The sequence below is a fragment of the Taudactylus pleione genome, unplaced genomic scaffold (genome assembly GCF_031769625.1).
Source record: "Taudactylus pleione unplaced genomic scaffold, aTauple2 ptg000032l, whole genome shotgun sequence".
Lineage (NCBI taxonomy): Eukaryota > Metazoa > Chordata > Amphibia > Anura > Myobatrachidae > Taudactylus > Taudactylus pleione.
The window spans coordinates 35,045,054-35,065,306 of NW_028284434.1; the positions used below are offsets into that span (position 1 = coordinate 35,045,054).

Here is a 20,253-nt window from a genome sequence, read left to right on the forward strand (position 1 = left end):
GTGTGTTAAATTATTGCAAAGTTGCCGGTGAATTACTGCTATCTGCATAAACTGTTAGCCGTTTTCAGCTGGAGAACTACAAGTTCAAGCTTGGCCTGCATGTGTTTTCCCACGTTTTTTTAAGCAAAAGTTGAAGCATTAGCACGGACTGTATATCAAAGCTATAGCCTGCTGGTGCATTACTGACACAAACTCGAGCTGCAGGTTTCAAGTACTGTTCTTTCTTTTGCTTGGAGTGAAAGTAAAGTCTGTAGATACTGTGGTTCTTGTTGTTTACACTCGCTTGCCAGCTGGGGTCACCGGTAGAGGACAGGGAGGTAATAAGCTAAGATCTTGATATTAAAAAGTGTAATTTATTTCATTTAATCTGTGAATGGTAAACATTTCCTGTGTCAAGTGTTAATCTTTGATTGGTTACAATAAAATTGTGTTGTACCTTCCTTTCGGTCTGGTCACTGTGTCTGTAAAAAAAAGGGACCATTAGCAAACTTGCCATTCTGTCCTATATAAGCTACGAAGAACTCGGCCACCTAAGCATTTCTAAACACACCTGAACCCAGTGCTAGTGGTGCACCAGTCAGTACATCACCTAGGCAATATCTCCTTTAGGGGCTAGCAAACCCCATATGGAAGAAAGTAGGTGGCACTCCATTCAAAGTGAAACAACTTGTAGTAGCAATCAGGCATCACATATAAGTTGACGTTTCAAGGTCCAATGGCCTTTTCCTCAGGACATGTGAAAACCAAATAGTGAAACAAATGTTACCTTAAATAGAGGTGAAAATCTAGAAGGGCACATGCTTACACGTTGGGTTCCCCACAGCCGCCTGCACAATCTAGCCCCTAAAGGAGATCTTGCCTATATATATATATATATAAAATCACAAATAACCCTTATTTCGCGCTAAGGTCAATTCAAGCAGCACCTCAAAGCAAAGACCCCTGTCAGCAGGACCCTAACAAATAATACACAGATACAATTAAGAACCCGAGGGCGCTAATCAAAAGTGACACTGCTTTAATGGACTGCTTTAACTTTTCCTAATTGGAACAAGCATCATTTCATATAAAGCTCTGGACTATTAAAATTTTATTCAAATGTATTGTTATCATTTTTGATTAGCGCCCTTGGGTTCTTTATTGTATCTATATATCTAAATATAATCATAAGCTTGCTCTCTGTATTAAATACATGTCACTAGGATGTCTTGTCCTCTGTATTGTTTGGAGGACACTGATGCTCACTGTATTGTATACATCGGGCCTGATTCCGATCCGGATGCAAATGCCGATATGTTCGCAGGTTAAGTGATTGTTAGCCATTGTGCATGCATGTAAGCCGCCCTGCACACGCACAGCGATTGACTTGCATTACGCTCACAAAGAGGATTCACTCACAAAGTGAGTGACAGGTATTTAGCGTTTGGGGGAGGTAATGGAGGGTGGTTAGAAAACCACAGGCATATCAGACCATGTAAACACTGTTTTCTGGGCATCCATAAATGAGCCGCTGCATCCATGTTTGCAGCAGGAGAGCCCTCTGTGTGTCTGCAGACCCGCTATGTCTGCGACAGCTAAAGCTTTACTCAGAAGACTGATGGCCACCTGATCTGCGTACGATGTTTCCGGTAATGTGCGTGAGAAGCGGATGTGAGATGACTTAAGAGTGCACCACTAAGCCCAGGACGGCGGGTGAGTCATATTTCCGGAATTGTATGCCGTGAGAGATGGCAGCAAGGATGGCATTTGCGTCCGGATGGGATTCAGACCCATTCTTCACTGGGATATTCATTGTCATTTTTATAAAAAATACTCTTATGTTCCAGATAAGTATTAGGTTAATAAATAAGTAAGTCTGCTGTGTGTTCAAACTTCAAACTCTGCTTCTATTTTTATTTTCAGTGGCCCTTTAAGAAAATTCCAGTCAATATTGTTTGTCAGTAAACACCCACTTGCAATGTGGGGGCCATATGCTCTAACGTCCATTCCATGCAGACAGTGAAGTTGAACTTTAAAACTTCAGGTTTTTTTTTTCTGGAAATGCAAATATGATAGAGCATCAGTGCTGGTAAGAAGAGTCAGCAAGGTCCTGCCACTTGTTGGATTTGTCTGCTTAGCCCAGTGGTTCCCAAACTTTTTTGAATGCCCTAGAGTATCAGTATTGTTTTCATGGCACCCCTAAGTTTAAGTTTGTTATTGAGAAATTCAGAAAAAATGTAATAAAGTAAATAGTGCTACCTGTCATCCTTAGGCTCATTTATGTGGTGGGGACATGTTTGTGCTTCTGTTTGTCCTCATATTTACATTACATTGACCATAAATAATTTGATTTGGTGCTGGACCACCAACCTGAGGCACCCCTGCAAGTGTCCCAAGGCACCCCAGGGTGCCACGGTGCACAGTTTGGGAACCACTGGCTTAGCCTCTTTAATACTTACTTATTTGATCACAATACAATGCTCTTGATAAATACAGTATGAAAGTATAGTTGTATAGCACCACCTGTTATTTATTTATTCTCTGGCAAATGCACAGCAGACACTGGAAGCAGCAAGTTCAATGGGTTGATCTTTGTGGTTTTGGTTTTGGTTGTGCACTTCAGAATTTCCAGGAAATGAGCAATCTAGAAAAAGTAAAACAAAATGTTCATGAATTTAAAAAAACACCAGAATTTTATAACAGCATTTTTCACTGGCAAAAACCAATCAATCACTGCAGCTTCTGTGGTTTTCAGCAGCGCCATAAAGGGGCATAGGGTACTAAAAAGTAATCACTGTCTTCAACTTACACTACTGCTCTGCATTTGGGCTAAAGGGGGTCGGTCAATCACACAGGTTAAATTGATAACACTTAATTTTGAAACAAAGCTCGTAAAATTATTATTGCACATAGAGGAGTGCTACCAACCAGGGACTGCTCTAGACAAAGTAGAGCCAAGGGCGAAAAGTCCCTTCAACACCCCCTTAATAAAAATATGTAAGATGTCTGTTTGTGTAGAAATATATCTAATGTCATCATCATACAACAGAGATTCAACCAGACTTGTGCCCTCTTTGTCACCTCCTGTCCCCTGTATTCCATCCAGCCTCCTGCCCACTATGTCTCTTTCTCCTGTCCCATGACTTTTCATCCTCCTACCTCTTGTCTCTCCAGCATCCTGCCCCCTGACACTGCAGCCTCCTATTCTTTGACACTCCAGCCTCCTGTATTTCCAGCCTCCAGCTCCATGTCTTTCCAGCCTCCTGCCCCGTGTCTTTCCAGCCTCCTGTATTTCCAGCCTCCTGCCCCATGTCTTTCCAGCCTCCTGCTCCGTGTATTTCCAGCCTCCTGCTCCGTGTCTTTCCAGCCTCCTGCTCCGTGTCTTTCCAGCCTCCTGCCCCGTGTCTTTCCATCCTCCTGTATTTCCAGCCTCCTGCCCCGTGTCTTTCCAGCCTCCTGCTCCGTGTCTTTCCAGCCTCCTGTATTTCCAGCCTCCTGCCCCGTGTCTTTCCAGCCTCCTGTATTTCCAGCCTCCTGCCCAGTGTCTTTCCAGCCTCCTGCCCCGTGTCTTTCCAGCCTCCTGCCCCGTGTCTTTCCAGCCTCCTGCCCCGTGTCTTTCCAGCCTCCTGCCCATACTTGCATACCCTCCAGATTCAGCCGGGAGCCTCCCGAAAATTGGGTGATGCTCCCGGCCCCCCGGAAAGGCAGGCAAGCCCCCTGGTGGCTTCTGACCTCTATGCCCCCCCGCCCCCCTGCGGTTTTAAGAGAAACCCCTGCAGAATGGGAGGCCGATGACGTGATTCACACTAAGTCGGGTAATTTTGGCCCCGTCTCCTGTAGCATCCAATTTTTTCATGCCCTCCAGCAGACTATACCTCCCACCTTCACAACCCGCCTCCTTGTCATGATGTATATAAGGCTCCAGGCTCTTCCTATGCAAGGATTGACATCATTGGTTTTATAATGCAAATTTGGGCCATTCAATTATATTGTTTATATCAGGGGTCTTCAAACTTGGCCCTCCAGCTGCTGTGGAACTACACATCCCAGCATGCACTGCCACCTTTTTGATATAACAGCATGCTAAAACTATGTGCAGTGCATGCTGGGATGTGTAGTTCCACAGCATCTGGAGGGCCAAGTTTGAAGACCCCTGGTTTATATAGTAACATTAAGTGTCCCTGTCATTGATTCATACATGGAAATCATGATTTTTATGTAATGGAGTGGTTGGAGGGGTCTCTGTCTCCGCATGATCGCACACTGTGTGTCTATTACACAGACAGTGTGTCACTACTTACAGGCTGCAGCCGCACCGCTGCGGTGTTCCTTGTCTTTACTTCACAATGTTCACATTAACTGTCTGAGTGCCACCCTAACCCCATTGCATAGTGTTATTCATTTTGGAGGAAGGCACCGACTATTGGTGGAACTTTTAGGTATTAGTGCCGAGTACTTTGGACTGTTAATATATATATATATATATATATATATATATATATATATATATATACAGTACCAGTCAAAAGTTTGGACACACCTCATTCATCAAAGCAAAAGGGGGCTACTTTGAGAAATCTAAAATATAAAACATATTGTGATTTGTTTAACACATTTTTGTTTACAACATAATTCCATATGTTCTTTCATAGTTTTGATGTCTTCAGTAGTAATCTGCTATGTTGAAAATAATTTAAATAAACAAAAACCATTGAATGAGAAGATGTGTCCAAACTTTTGACTGGTATTGTATATATATGTGGGTGGCCCTGGGAAGTTTTGTACCGCGGCCCAGGATCTCTCTTGGCAGCCCTGTGCATAGTGATTCACTTCATCAATCATGAAGTCAGCACAAACTTTTTTTTCTTTAAGAGGCTGCAAGTTTTGGCGAGGTCACAGTGAGGTAGCCTCTACATTTAAGCATCAGTTTGTTTTTAAGGAAACACCAAATGCTGCAGTGGGACAGGGCTCTGATTGCATATAAAGAGGCATGTGGAGGGCTCTTGTGGCAGGGGCGGATCTAGACGATTGTATTAGGGGGGATGAGTTAATGGATTAATTACGCCCCCCCCAGCGGCAACCCCCCCGACCCCCTCCCCCCAGCGACCCCCCCTCGTGGAACCCCCCCTCCCCCCCCCTTTACTTTCACTTACCTCCGCTGCTACGGTGATGTTCTCCCTGCGGGCTTCGGCCAGCTGCTCTCCCATCCTGTACTGTGACCCGGTCAGCTGTTTAATGCAGCAGCTGACCAGGGTCACAGTGCAGGAGCCGGGAGACCAGCTGACTGGAGGGAGGACATCACCGGAGCCTGATCTTCGGTCCCTGGACAGATGTAAGTTGTTTTTTTTTTGTAGCAGTGATCAGCGTGTGGTCTATTTAGACCACACAGCTGATCGCAGGATGTGAGGAGCCGGCTGTGATTGCTTCCTCCCCGGCTCCCGGGTCAGGTGACAGCCTGTCACTGACACATCCCCCTAACTGGGAGATGGGAGCTCCGATCACAGCCCAGCCCAGCCATTATCATCTCTCTCCTCTGAACTTAATGATGCAGAGGAGTGAGATGATAATGGTCGGACAAACTGTGCTGGGGGCGATCGCTCTAATCCCCCCCCCCTGGATACGCCACTGTCTGGTGGCATATAAAGGGGCATGTAAAGGGCACTGATGGCATAAAAGGGGCATGTGGAGGGATCTATGGACATATAAATGTGCTTGTGGAGCAGATGACATTTGGATGAGCCTGATTTTTTATTAGAGTGGTAAAAATAATGGCATAAAATTTGACAAATGAAATGGTGTTAATCTTACTGCTGTTTTAGCCATGCCTCCTGACCATGCCCCTTTACCACACACCCCTGTCCTGGAATCTGAAAATAAAATGGTGTTAGCCTTCTCTCCCGGGAATCCAGTGGACTTGCTAAAACTCAGGAGTCTCCCAGATGTTCCGCAGAATAGGCAAGTATCCCGTTACTTAAACCTTGAGGATAAAACATTATTCAATATAAGGGCTAAACACAGCTATTCACTAAAACCTGACAAAGTCACAAATATTTGTAATGCCTAAATCTATCATAACAGATGAGTGGCCTTTGTAGTGACACATTCATCTCTATAAGGTAATCTTTATCCATCCTTAAGAGAACTAATTTCTGTAAGGCAGAAATAGTAACTTAAGTAACCTCACGGTTCTCACCATTGAAGTCAATGGTGGGAACCGCTCATTGGCTGAGAGGCGGAAGGCTTGCCTCTCTCAGCCAATGAGTGCTCAGCACCAGAATATCTATAGTGAAATCCCGCGCCTGAGCGGTCATTCAGGTAGTACTGTCCGCTGGTCCGGATTTTTTTAAAAAATTTTTTGCGAAGCCCGTGGTTGCCTACATGGAAAGAAGAAGATCTACATGATCCATGTATAGGAGGAGGTGAGAATGGAATTTTTATTTTAAAGAGGTACACGTGGATTATCTACTTGGAGAAGTGGACTTGAATGGCTACAGGGATACTAGGTGAGTATGAGTTATTCTGAGTGTGATTGGGCGTATGCATGTATGTTTTAATAAACTTTGGTGTGTGTGTACTGTGTTTATTTTAGTATTTCTTTTGCGGTGGAACTACAGGTACCAGTGGGCCCGTAATGCTCCACATGCTGGTACTTGTATCTCTCCAAGTCCAGCATGTGGGGAAGGCTTGCTGGTACCTGTAGTTCTACTGCAAAAGACAATATTTTTAACTCTATCAATTACACTACACTACCAACCCAGCACCCACCACTCCAGGGGTGCCGGAAATAGCCCCGGCTATCAGCCTGGGGTGCCCTGAAGAGCAGGACCCCTTTATTGGGCTTGGCTGACCAGTGGTCAGGGGTAATGCTTTGACCAGGGGACCCCCGGTGAAAGGGTTCCCCTGGCTGTTGCATTTCACCCCCCCTGCTAGAAAAAGTTTGGTGCTGGTTATGGATAATACATACGCTTTTTGTTCCCTGTATTTCCATAACCAGGACTGGCTCAGAGTCCAGTGCTGGTTACGCTAAATACAGGGGACCCCTATGTTTTTTGGCCGCTGTATTTTGTCAACCACAGCTGGCTCTGAAAAGCCTGATGCTGGTTGTGCTAAATACAGGGGAGCCCTACGTCGTTTGTCCCCTGTATTTAGCACAACCAGTAAAGGGTCTCGAAAACCCGGGGCTGGTTGAGCCTTAGGGGTGGGGGCCAAACCTTTTTTTTTTTTTACACAGATGCACGGACAGATCTCACTGATCCGTCCCTGCATCTGTGTCTTTCATCACACTGATCCGTGCGTGCATCTGTGTTGTCCATGACATTGTTCATGGACGACACAGATGTGGAACGATGTGTGACAAATTGTTGAAAGACCGGTCATGATCTTTCTGCATGTTGAATAGATCACTGACCACGACCAATGACAGCGGGAGCACGCATCGACATCATTATCATGCCTACACACGGAGCTTTTTAAACGATTTGTCGCTCCAAAATGGCAATATCGTTTAAAATATCATACCGCGTCGCGTGTAGGGCCATTTACTTATGTGCTTTACCTTGAAAAAGACCCATTGTGGGCCTGATTCAGCAAGGAATGCAGTTGGTAATACACAGGCAATCGCAGAGTGATTAACAGGAAGTGCTGTTTGTGGGTGGTAACGGGGGGGGGGGGTCGGCTGAACGCAGGCGTGCCATTGCAGGGGTGTGCATAAACTATCCACTGCGATGACCGCAACCTGAAGTGGAAGTTAGAAATTTCTGAGTAAGGTCAGGGCTTATGCAAGCATGCGCAGGGCCAGTGCTAGACTTCTAGGCACCCTAGGCAAAACTTCTGCTTGCGCTTCCCCCGCCCGTACTCATGTAGCCCCTCAGGTGAAAATTACTTTGCACAGGTGGAGTGGCGGATAACTTTTGTATTAAAAATAAATATATATATATATATATATATATATATACATATATAAATAAAACACAAAACGTATCCGCCACTCCACCTGTGCAAAGTAATTTTCACCTGAGGGGCTAAATGAGTACGAAGAGGGGGCGCAGGCAAAAATATAAATATATATATATATATACACACACACACAGTATCAGGGGCGTAACTAGAACTTTTGGGGCCCCCATAGCGACATTTTTAAAGGGCCCCCCCTAACTTAGACACAATGCCCACAGTAGTAGTTCCCCTAAAGCACTAAATGCCCACTTGTAATGGTGCCCCTTATGCAATGCCCACTGTAATGGTGCCCCTTACGCAGTACCCCCAGCAGTAATAATGCCCCCTGTAGTAATGCTCCTAAAAGTAATGCCCCCTGTAGTAGTGCCCCCAGTAGTAATGCCCCCTGCAGTGCCCCCAGTAGTAAAGGACCCTGTAGTGCCCCCAGTTGTAATGTCCTTGTAGTGCCCCCAGTAGTAATGCTCCCTTGAAGTGCCCCCAGTAGTAAGGGCCCCTGTAGTGCCCCCAGTTGTAGTGCTCCCAATAGTGCCCCCAGTAGTAAGGCCCCTGTAGTGCCCCCAATAGTAGTGCCCCCAGTAGTAAGGCCCCTGTAGTGCCCCAATATGATGCCCCCAGTAGTAAGGCCCCTGTAGTGCCCCCAGTAGTAAGGCCCCTGTAGTGCCCCCAGTAGTAAGGCCCCTGTAGTGCCCTCCAATAGTAAGGCCCCTGTAGTGCAGCCCCTGTAATGCACCCTGTAGTGTGGCCCCTGTAATGCACCCTGTAGTGTGGCCCCTGTAGTGTCCCCAGTAGTAAGGCCCCTGTAGTGCCCCAGTAGTAGGGCCCCTGTAGTGCCCCCAATAGTAAGGCCCCTGTAGTGCCCCCAATAGTAGTGCCCCCAGTAGTAAGGCCCCTGTAGTGCCCCCATATGATGCCCTCAGTAGTAAGGCCCCTGTAGTGCCCCAATAGAAAGGCCCCTGTAGTGCCCCCAGTAGTAAGGCCCCTGTAATGCCCCCTGTAGTGCGGCCCCTGTAATACCCCAAGTAGTAAGGCCCCTGTAGTGCCCCCAGTAGTAAGGCCCCTGTAGTGCCCCCAATAGTAAGGCCCCTGTAGTGCCCCCAATAATAAGGCCCCTGTAGTGCCCCCAGTAGTGCGGCCCCTGTAATGGCCCCAGTAATAAGGCCCCATGTAGTGCCCCCATATGATGCCCCCAGTAGTAAGGCCCCTGTAGTGCCCCATCCCCAGAGGTGTAGCATGTGGCCAGGGAGCCTGGAGCACGAGCGTGCTACCGCGCCCCCCCCCCAAAAAAAGTGTGTGCTATAAAATATAACCGCTACATATATACACATACATACATGGCAGGGTCACACATGCATACATACATACATACACACAGACATACATACATACACATGCAGGCAGGGTCACACATTCATACCTAAATAGACACACACACATAAAGGCAGGGTCAAATACATATATACATACACACACAGACATACATACACATGCAGGCAGGGTCACATACATACATACATACATACACACAGACATACATACCTATGCAGACAGGGTCACACACAGTGGCGGTTCTAGGGGCGGACTAACAGGGCTCTTGCCCAGAGCGCCGGCCCCTAGAGGGCGCCACTGAGTCCCCAGAAAAAAAAACCCCACAAGAAAAAAAAAAACCAGCGCCGGTCCCCCCTCCCCGCTGCAGGGAGGCTGAATTTGCCGGGCGCCCGCTGAGATTTGTTACCAGGGGGCACCCGGCTCCCTCCTTGAAGCGGCAGCCGCAGAGAGCACTATGGGAGGGGCGTCATGACGTCTCTCCCATAGATGCGTGGAGCCGCAGTTGGACCGGAAGGCAGCGGACGCAGGAGCGGGGCTTAAGGTAAGTATTGTGTTTGTATTTCAATTGTATATTTTTTTTCAGAAGTACCAGCACTGGGGGCACGACTATAGGGGGCTTAACTTCTGGGGGCATTACAACTGTGGGCACTACTAATGGGGACACTACTAAAGGGGGCATCACTATTATAGGGGCATTACAACTGTGGGCACTACTAGTGGGGGCATTATTATAGGGGACATTACTACTGGGGGGATTACTATAGGGGGCATGACTATAGGGGGGTATTACTACTGTGGGCACTACATATGGGGGCATTGCTAATGGGGGCACTACTATAGAGGGAATTACTACTGGAGGCACTACTATAGGGGCATTACTACTGGGGGCACTACTAATGTGGGCATTACAACTGTGGGCATTACTACTGTGGGCACTGCTATAGGGGGCATTACAACTGTGGGCACTACTATTGGGGGCATTACCAATGGGGGCACTACTATAGGGGACATTACCAATGGGGCCACTACTACTGTGGGCATTACTAATGAGGACACTGCATGGGGGGCACCACTACCGGGGCCATTGTGTAAGGGGCACCACTGCTGTGGGCATTGTATAAGGGGCACTACTTTTGTGGGCCTTGTGCATAAGGGGCACTAATTTGAGAATTGTGTAAAAGGGCAAACACTTTGTTTCATAACATGAATAACGGACTACTGTGTGGTGTAATTTCAGTTGGGGATAATGTATTATAAAGGGAATTTATGTGTGTGGCACAATGTATTATACAGGGCATTACTGCATGTGGCATAATGGGGCAGATATATGAAGCTCTGGAAAGTGATAAAGTGCAGAGTGATATATGACCAACCAATCAGCTCACAACTGTCATGTTACAGGCTGTGTTTGAAAAATGAGAGGTGGGAGCGGATTGGTTGGTCATTTATCACTCTGCACTTTATCACTTTCCACAGCTTCATACATCTGCCCCATTGTGTTATACAGGTTATTACTGCGTATAGCATAATGTGTTATACAGGGCATTACTGCATGTGGCATAAGGTGTTATAAAGGCCATTACTGTGTGTCACATAATGTGTTATATAGGGCAATATTGCGTATGGCATAATGTGTTATACGGGGCATTACTGCATGTGGTTTAATGTGTTATAAAGGCCATTACTGCATGTGGCATAATGTGTTATAAAGGCCATTACTGCGTGTGGCATAATGTGTTCTAAAGTGTCATAATGTGTTATAAAGGCCATTACTGCATGTGGCATAATGTGTTATATACCCTGCAGCTTCTGCCTCGACATGCTGCTGTAGCCCCGCCCCCTGCTGGAGTCAGATGAACATGTGCTGAGCTCCACCAATCAGGGCTTAGCACAAGCTCTTCTAGTGACCAAGAGTCTGCTGTGGACTCGACACAGGCTGTCAGCTATTTCACAGCTGCTCCGGAGTCCCACTGCAGGACGCCCTCTGGTAATTAAGGAGCCTGCAGCTCACGCTCCAGTAGAACCGCCCTCCCTACGCCCCTGCCCACTTCCCCCCCGCGCACACACACACACACACATAAAAAAAAAAAACAACACTTACCTTAAACCATGCTCCAGTGCCTGCTGCTGTCCGTCCCCAGTGCCCGCTTCTCCGAACTATGGGAGTGACGTCATGATGTCACTCCCATAGTGCACTGCGGGACTCGGAAGATGGAGCTAGGAGTGAGCTCCGTCCTTTGCAGCCACAGGGGGGGTAGAGAAGGAGCCGGGTGCCCGCTGGTAACACAATCTCAGTGGGCACCCGGCAAATGGGGGTGGGGGTGATTGGAGAGCCGGGCGCCCTCTAGTGGCCGGTGCCCCTAGGATGCTGCCTGAGTGTGCGTGAGGCTGCGATAGTACTCGATTGTACCGATGGTTTCGCAGTCTTGCTAAACATTATGGATGTGTGTAAGATAAATTGGGCACCATTATGTAGTGATGCGGCGGCATTGCGATTGCAATGAATTAGCATACTATCGCAGTTGAACTGTGGGCCTGATTCAGACCCGGTCGCAAGCGCTGAGCGTTCGCAACCGGGTCGATGGTGGCCCAGAGCGCATGCGCACGACGGAGCCGGCTCCGTCGTGCACATGCGCGAGACCCGGATAGCGACGGGCAAGCCGTCGCTCCGGGTCTCGTACCAAAGGGGGCGTGCTGTCGATGTTGAGTGACAGAACGCCCCCTTTGGTGGGCGGGCCGGGGGAGTGGCTGCCCAAACTGAGGCTTTCCCATGTGAACGCCTCCGTTTGGGGACGGCCCAACTGACATCACAAGTGATGTCAGTGGGAGTGCTCTCGGCTGTTAGAGCCGAAATCTCTCTGGGGCTTGCGGCAACGAGACCCTACCACAAGAGTCTCGTCGCAAGCCCGATGGTCGCGATGGTCTTGACCATCGCGACCGTCTTCCTGGCCGCTCGCTATAGCTGTGGGTGGTCACCCACAGCTATGCGAGCGGCCGGGAGGCCGCTCAAAAAAAAAATAGCCCGGCCCTGATTCAGAGCGAGCCATCTGTCAGAGCGTCCGGCTCTGAATCAGGGCCTGTGTGCGTAGTCGCTATTGCATTCGCAGTTGCATTCCGTAGTTAATCAGACCTTGTTTGTTGGAAACACGTTGGTTTTAAATTTGGCAGTGTACAGAGTAGGGCGTGGACTTCTATCGGTGGAGGTGTGTTGCAGAACCAGGGGGATTCCTGGGACTCCATGGGACTCACACATCACGCCTAAACAGAACTGGTGACAAATCATTCTGAAAACGCTGCTGGTAATTGCTCTAACTCTACCACATAGGAATTCCAGCTTATGCACCCTGTGCCAGTTCTGTATTCTTTATTTGCTTGTCTATCTGTTTTGGTTTTTATCATATTAAAAAAGGAATTAAACTATGCATTTACCTTTCATGCTTTCTCAGGGCCGGATTAACAATGGAGCTGGTGGAGCTGCAACTTCAGGCCTCCCATTAAAAATAGGCCGACAGGATACACTGACTGCAGTGCGGACAGGAAAATAAAAATTCCTGTCACCGCCAACAGCACAGCTCAATCACCTCCCAGCCGCCCGAAGCCTAGACCATTCACAACCCCACCCCCTCTACTCAGCTGGTCGATTGGCCGTCCCGAAGCCCCGCCCATCTCCGGCCTGCCTAAGCTCCGTCTAGAGGCATCTGAAGCTCCCTATCTTGTTGACGAAATGAAAAGAAAGTAGACACTGAGCAAGAAACGGGTTATTGGATCGGCATCTGCTGCTTAGCCAGAGTTACTGACTGTATTGAAAGGCAAAACAGCACAATTTAACATCGTACTACAACATATCCAATTCCTAGTCTAGTACCACTTTCAAGAATACAGTTTTTTCTTTTTAATGTTGCTGAGTACTACGTTTTCAAGTTTTAAATTGCAATTGTCATATATATTTTTTTATCTGTGCTGTTAGTAAGCTGACACCATAATTGTCAATGTTACCAGAAATCACACTGATACTATGATGTAAACTTGCTGGAACAGGATGTATAGTACTGCAAGTCTCCGGAGAGGTTAATAAAGCAGCTCATTTGCAAATCATTACTACAATAGTAAAGGGGAAGTTCTGAGCAAAACAGGATGATGAACGTTTGCTTTCATATGTTCAACTACTGCAAAAAAAAATCTACTTATTTAGCCAAACCCTCCAACGTTACGTGATCACTGCCACCAGGCACAAAATGTTCCTAAACTTTCCATCACACTATTACAGCTGCCTATGCTGAATTAAGCAGTGCGGAAAAAAAACAACCTTCTCAACAATGTATTTAAAACAGTACACTGCAATAATAAATTAAGTAGGAAACTCTGATGCAGAGAATTTTGTACCTGGTAAAAGGGGTCATGTTGGAGGACCTAAACTAAATTTGCCAGATCAGCTATGTAAATATCTTGCAGTTTGCACTATGCATACTTGTATCATGAATGTAAACTAAGGATAGGGCTACACGCAGGACAAGACTTGTGTCAAGGCTCCCCACAGCTCTCTTTGGACTCCCTCAGACCTAGAAGCTTCTCAGCTATACTCTGGTCATTTGATGCAGTTATCCGACCTGCGGACGGCATGCCGCTGGTCTGAATCCCGACACTAAAAGTCTGACATGGGACTTAAAATAGGCGTCAAAATACCAACGCCTATCTTAATCCCGACGACGGAATCCAGAAGGATGGCAGCCTGAATGAGGTAAGTCCGGGGCACCCTTGGCGTTAGCCGCAGGGGGGAGTGTTAGGTTTAGGCAGTGTAGTGGGGTTAGGGTTAGGTTTTTGGGGAGGGGGGAGGGGGAGGTTAGTTTTAGTTACCGGGGAGGGCTGGGGTTAAGCACCACTGGAGGGCCGGTTTAAGGTTAGGCACTATGGGGGTAGGGTTAGGTTTAGGCATGAAGGGGAGAGACTTAGGTTTAGGCACTAAAGGGGAGACCCCGGGTTAGGGTGGGGAGTGTTAGGGTTAGGCTACAAGAAGGGGAAGTATACTTAGCCGACCCCTGTCGGGATACCAACCATCGGGATTACTAACCGATTCTTTGGTCATCTACTGTTTCAATTAGCATACACGTCTGAGTAGCTATCTAAAAGGAAGACCGCTATCTCAAAACTTGTATTTAACTATATAAACTGCTCCTTTCAACCTCCCGGATTTTAGGTCATGAGAGAATGTTAGTTATTAAATGTAGATCTCTATTTATCTCCTAAGAAGTCATTTTTATCACATGTGTCCCTCATTGGAGAATCTCAAATTTCTTTGCTCCATCACACTCCTCTCCCCAGGAACAGCAGTTCTAGCTAACCCCTCAATGAGCATATTCTACACTAAAGTTAGTCGAGTCTTTACAGAGCCATGGTAAGGCAATAAAGTGCCCTATGCTGGCCCTGCCCAATGCACATTTGACATCATGACATCACAAAGAGGGGCCTGCCGGGACCAGGAAGCTGAGCTCCGGATGTGTTCTAAGGACATGTAGAGTAGCAGGCTGCAGGGCTTCCATTCCAGGCAGCCTGCATACCATAACAGGTGCCACAGCGCAGCAACAGTGCCATCCTCTCAGCCTAGCGCCCTTGGCAGCGGCACCATGCGCACACCCCTAGTTATGACGCTACAAGTCTACAAGATGCTGCAGAGTTAGCAATGAGCACTCTATTATGAAGTTAATTTTTGGAGATCACAAGATCATAGCTGCAGGCATAGGTGACAATCATTCCAAATGGGAGGCAATCGGGAAGCCGACTGCCTAAATACCGGCAGCCGGCTTCCCGACTGTCTTATCCCGGCAAGGGTGAAATGCCGGGCGTCTAGATGTAGTGATGCCGGGCGCCGCGAGCAGACAGCCGCGGGGGAGGAGGGTTAGGTTTAGGGCTCCCGGGGGGGACTTAGGGTTAGGCACCCCCCCGGGAGGGTTAGGCATCCCCGGGGGGGACTTAGGTTTAGGCAGCGGGGAAGGAGGTGGTTGGGTTAGGCACTTAGAGGGGGGATTAGGGTTAGGCACTTGGGGGGGAAGTTAGGGTTAAGCACCCCTAAGGAGGGTTAGGGTTAGGGGGGTTAGGTTAGTGGATACTTACCTATCCATGATCGGGATTTCCAGCGCTGTCGGGCTTCCGCTGCTTCGAACTCTGCTCCTGTCGGGCTGCCGCTGACGGGAATCATACCAATTCCTTCCAAATGACTGAGGGAGGGGTGCTCAAGTTAAGGCACTGACGCCTCCTTGCTATACAGGAGCAGCTTAGCATTAACATGTCTTATTGCTATGAAAAAAACATAAATAAGGGGTGACATTACAAAACCAAACCCCACACTTACTGACATTCGTGGTAGATCTCCGAAAATATGCGAGTTTCACAGTAACATAAGTGCAGCATACAGCCGCATTTACTGTACTTGCGCTTGAACTTGTTCCTAATTGGATTGAGGGCCCGATTCAGACCCGTTCGCACGGAGGCGATCGCTCACTAGTGGCCGATGTTTGCATCCTGCACATGCATATGCATCAAATAGCGCATGCGCGAACAAGCCCTAGCGATAGAGAAGCGATCGCTCGGAGAATTGATACCATCTCGAAGCCTGAGTGACAGAAGTCACTGTTTGTGGGTGTTGACGTGGGGGTGGTCGGGTGAACGCAGGCATGTCTGTGCGTTCCAACGCCGTTTGCTGGGTGTGCAGAAGTTACGTCATGCAACTGCATCAGTAGTGACCGATGCACACAGCGAGCGGAAGGTGAGCGGCGCTTGTGGTAGGGTCTGGGCATCCGCAACTCTGCATCCAGATCATCCCTGACTAGATGATACCGATGTTTCCCCGGAGGTGAGAATGCAATCAGTGATATTGTCTGCATACTAGTAATGCTGCCTTCGCTTGATTTTATCACTTTACTGAAATAATCAATGCACCTGCTTGTCTTCACATTGATATATGAAATCCTGGCTTGCTGTCTGTCTTTCGGTATGTTTTTTTTTTTAAAACTGATAAACGTACAGTACTTTTACATGTGTGATTGTCTGTGTCAATGTTCTACAATTGTAACACACTTTTTTTTTATTTTTATGTTATACACTACTGTTGAAAATGTATTTTTCTAAAAACGTATGTACTTTATGTGATATGCATGTATGTATTTATATATGAGACCCAGACCTTATTTATAGACATTACCATGGCTATGTTTGACTGTCTTTATGTGTTGCTATACATATTTTTTAAATATTATAAAAATTATTAAATATTGAGGAGAAAGTTATGTCTTCAAAATATTTTTTCGTAGGCAGGTAAGTCAGTGTGTGGGTGTCTTGCACACCAAGCAAAAATGTTCTTGCATTCCAGGTGTACAGATTTACTTTTTGCATACCTGGTTTTCAGATTTTGTTTTTGCATGCCAGGTTTACAGATTTCATTATTTTTTCTTAATCTTTTTTTTTTTAGGTCTTGATGTTATACACCTATGCAGAAAATGGATTCTGATATCAAGTATTGTTTTAAACTCATGTTTTACTTTCATAATTGTACAAAATGATATGGGTGTTAACGTTCTCTCAATGCTATTTTGAACAGGACACCCTGCACCCATTATAAATACGGCCCTGCCTTAACAGTTATCAGCATGTTCCTTGATTATAATTGTAAATTTGGCAACACAGTAGTGTATGTGAAAAATCTGGAATAGTTGTTTCCAACACATGTGTTTGTGTAATTGTGCTTTACTCCAGTTGGTCTGGAACTACTCATCCCAGCATTCCATTCCACTGTAATGACATGCCGTAATAAAATCAAAATAATAATATTAAAATTTAATTTTTTATAAATAAGTCTACATGTTGGCCAATAGTTTGTAATACATATGTGTTGTTGTTTTCATTTTAGTAGTATGTTTAGCAAAAGAAAATTGACCGACCTTTTTTGAATTTCAAAAGTTTTTAATCAATTATAATAATTTAAAAATGTATAATTTTTTTGAGGTTATGATTTTAAAATAAAAAACAATAATAATCAAAATAATAAGAATAGTAATATAAAATTTAAAAAATGCAGAGATACTCAATTTCAAGTAGAAAGTGAAAGGGGGACACACTTGCAAATGTGGGATGTGATATTTGTGGCATCACCAAATGTCTCAACTTCACCTCCTCTCAAACAAAAAACACCTACAAATCGGTCTGCCACAACCTTAAAAGTTCGTGGAAAGATCTGGTATAAAATTTGCGACATAAATCAGTTTTGGCACGGGCGCTTTGCATCCGACTCTGGAGAAGAACATTCCAGGATCCAGGTGGACCGTTGTATACCCTGCCCATAGCTGGTTCCTGCCACGGTCCACCTCATTCAAGCACTCACTTGGCCAGGTAGTCGTTGTTTTATCTCCCTGAGACCTTGTTGTATTTCCCTTAGAACAGAGGATTGCTCCCCCATGCTTGTCTGGGTGGTACGATGCATGGCTTCAATGACTGCAGTCTGTTGAACCACTGCCACCCTAAAGGTGCATACACACGGTCAGATTTTTCTTCAGATCTGAACGATAACGATTTAAAAAATCGTTCAATCGTTCATATCTGAAGGAAAATCTGACATGTGTGCAACGATGAATGATGCGCGTTCCCGTTTGTCAGATAACGATATCTGACATCTGATGTGTTTGCAGTCAGTTTTGGGCGATTTCCATTCATTTTAATACAGTCAAAAATTGTTCAATTGTTTGCAAACACTTACTAGACACATTATGGGGGGCATCTTTGGCAGGCAACACTAGATGGAATAAGTTGCCATCTGCCAAACTCTTCTGTTCCAAGGACCCCAAGATCTTCCTCTCCTGTGGGGTTAAATCGAAGATCTCAGGGAAATGACCCCCTGGCCCATGTTTGTGCTTGATCCAGGAATTAATTTTTCTCTGAAGTCGGCTACGAAGGTCACTCCATCTAATATAAATGTATTATACAGATCAAATGTAGTAAATCATTTTTTTACAACATTTTTCAGAAACACATTAGGATATTACGTTACGTTTAAAATTAGCATTACTTTAAATATTTTTTTTTACATTATTCAAAAATAACAAAACTTACTTTTTAAAAAAGGAAAGTTGTAGTATATGATCCATAGTGCTCCAAATTGATTTGATCACAAATTTCATACCAGATCTTTCCACAAGCTTGGACTGGAATTTTGACACAGCTATGAAATCTGGTGGTGCCTCTTCTATAAGTACATCAGTTACCATCCCACTAAAACCTTGGTCTTGTATCCTGCAATCAGATGAATCAGACTAATCATCTGTGATTTTGACAGACAGATTTGGAGGTGAATTTTTTGGAGGAGGTGGAGAAGAAACATCTGGTGAAGTTTCAACCACAGTATCAACACCCACATCTGCAAGTGTGTCCTGTCCACAGGCATATATTCCAATAGAACATTGCTTCCCCAGTCTTCCCAAAATGTGAGTATCTGTGCATAGCAACTGTCTTCCTCCAAGACTGCAAAATCACAACTTCAAGGTGAGTCTTTTTATAGGTATATGCGTACACAGGGCCGGCAACAGAAATCACGGGGCCCGGTACACACATTTCTTTAGGGCCCCTCCACCCTCATCCCCAGGTGAAGCAGAAGGTGACAGGGAGCGGGTAGAGAGGTAGAGAAAAAGGGTGACAAACAGAGGGTGACAGTGTAAGGGTGAGAGGTAGGGGGTAAGTGAGGGCTCTGTATGGGGGGGCGGAGGAGAGAGAGAGAGAAAACACGAATGGAGTTACCTTTCACTCCTATGTACATTTCCCCTGGACGACGCAGTATGAGAGGCAGGCATAGTGTTGGGAGAGAGATGGATATGACTTAGTTACCTTTCACTTCTATGTACATTCCCCAGGATGACGCAGTGACAGAGGCAGGCATAACCTTTGCGTCGGGGCCGGTCACTACATTGTGACGTCAGGCCCCCGGCAACAGCAGCTTCAGAGCGGAGGAGAGGGGAGGAGCCGGGGTCGGTGATTTCAGGCCCCCGGCAACAGCACTATCAGAGAGGAGGGGAGGAGCAGGGAGGGGAGATTACGGCCCGTGGCAGTGTACTGTAATGAGTCAGTCTGACTCATTACAATACTGCTATAAATACTGCTGTGGGCCCCCTTATTACTACGGGCCCCAGGAGCAGTGCATCGCCGGACATGATGCCTGTCTCTGGGCCCTGTATGGCTGTGCTCCTAGTCCCCCCCTGTCGTCGGGCCTGTGCATAAGCATCTTACAACAATCACTCAATCAAGAAACGCATATATAATCATCCTTCCAAGATAGGCCAACTTTCTTTGGGATTTGTAAAATGGCGCAGATGCATGTGAGATGCGTATGACTGTTCAGGCAATAGGTAAGACACCTGTGGGTTTTTTTTGTATTAAATTATGGACATTTCAATCACCAGGGTTAAACAACAAGTGCAGTCTGGAAATAAGCCATTTTTATGTGGTCAGCCAATCAGATACCAGCATAAGTCATATAAAGTATACATACTGTATTGGGCTTCGTGTTCTCACAGAGGTTATGGATCACCGGTTGGGGGTGGCAACAGCCCCTATTCCAAATAGGAGAAAAGTTGCCACCTACGCGGAGGTCTGGAGACGCCTCTGGCGCCTCGGATTTCGGCGTACCATTGTGCAGTTGGAACGCCGGTGGTCGGACCTGAGGTGCCGGACACCCATTCTGTTGGCCCGCTTGCGGGCCATCAACAGCCGCCGTAAGTAATTTTGCATATCTGTATGCATTTTGTCAGCGTCATTACTGATGTATCTCATAGGTGGACATGTTTACATGTGTTGCCTTTGCATAGTGTAATGATTTTTTGAGTAGGCCTGTGCTTGGTTAAATGCACACATTTATTACAGCAAGTATCTAAAATTTTAACCTGTACATTTATAGTTTATTGATAAATTTATGTGTGAGATGTATGAAGCAGTGATAAGAGTGGATAAGTGTGTCAG

At 46.3% G+C, this 20,253-nt stretch overlaps 1 long non-coding RNA gene across 1 annotated transcript; it reads right to left on the reverse strand.

Moving 5' to 3' along the window:
• Positions 1-381: 381 nt before the first annotated feature.
• LOC148539031 (uncharacterized) lies at positions 382-12,785 on the reverse strand. The gene is made up of 3 exons (XR_015871308.1): positions 12,691-12,785; positions 2,503-2,623; positions 382-461 (listed from the first exon to the last, which is right to left on the reverse strand). It is a non-coding gene; the product is annotated as an uncharacterized LOC148539031 (long non-coding RNA).
• Positions 12,786-20,253: the final 7,468 nt, after the last annotated feature.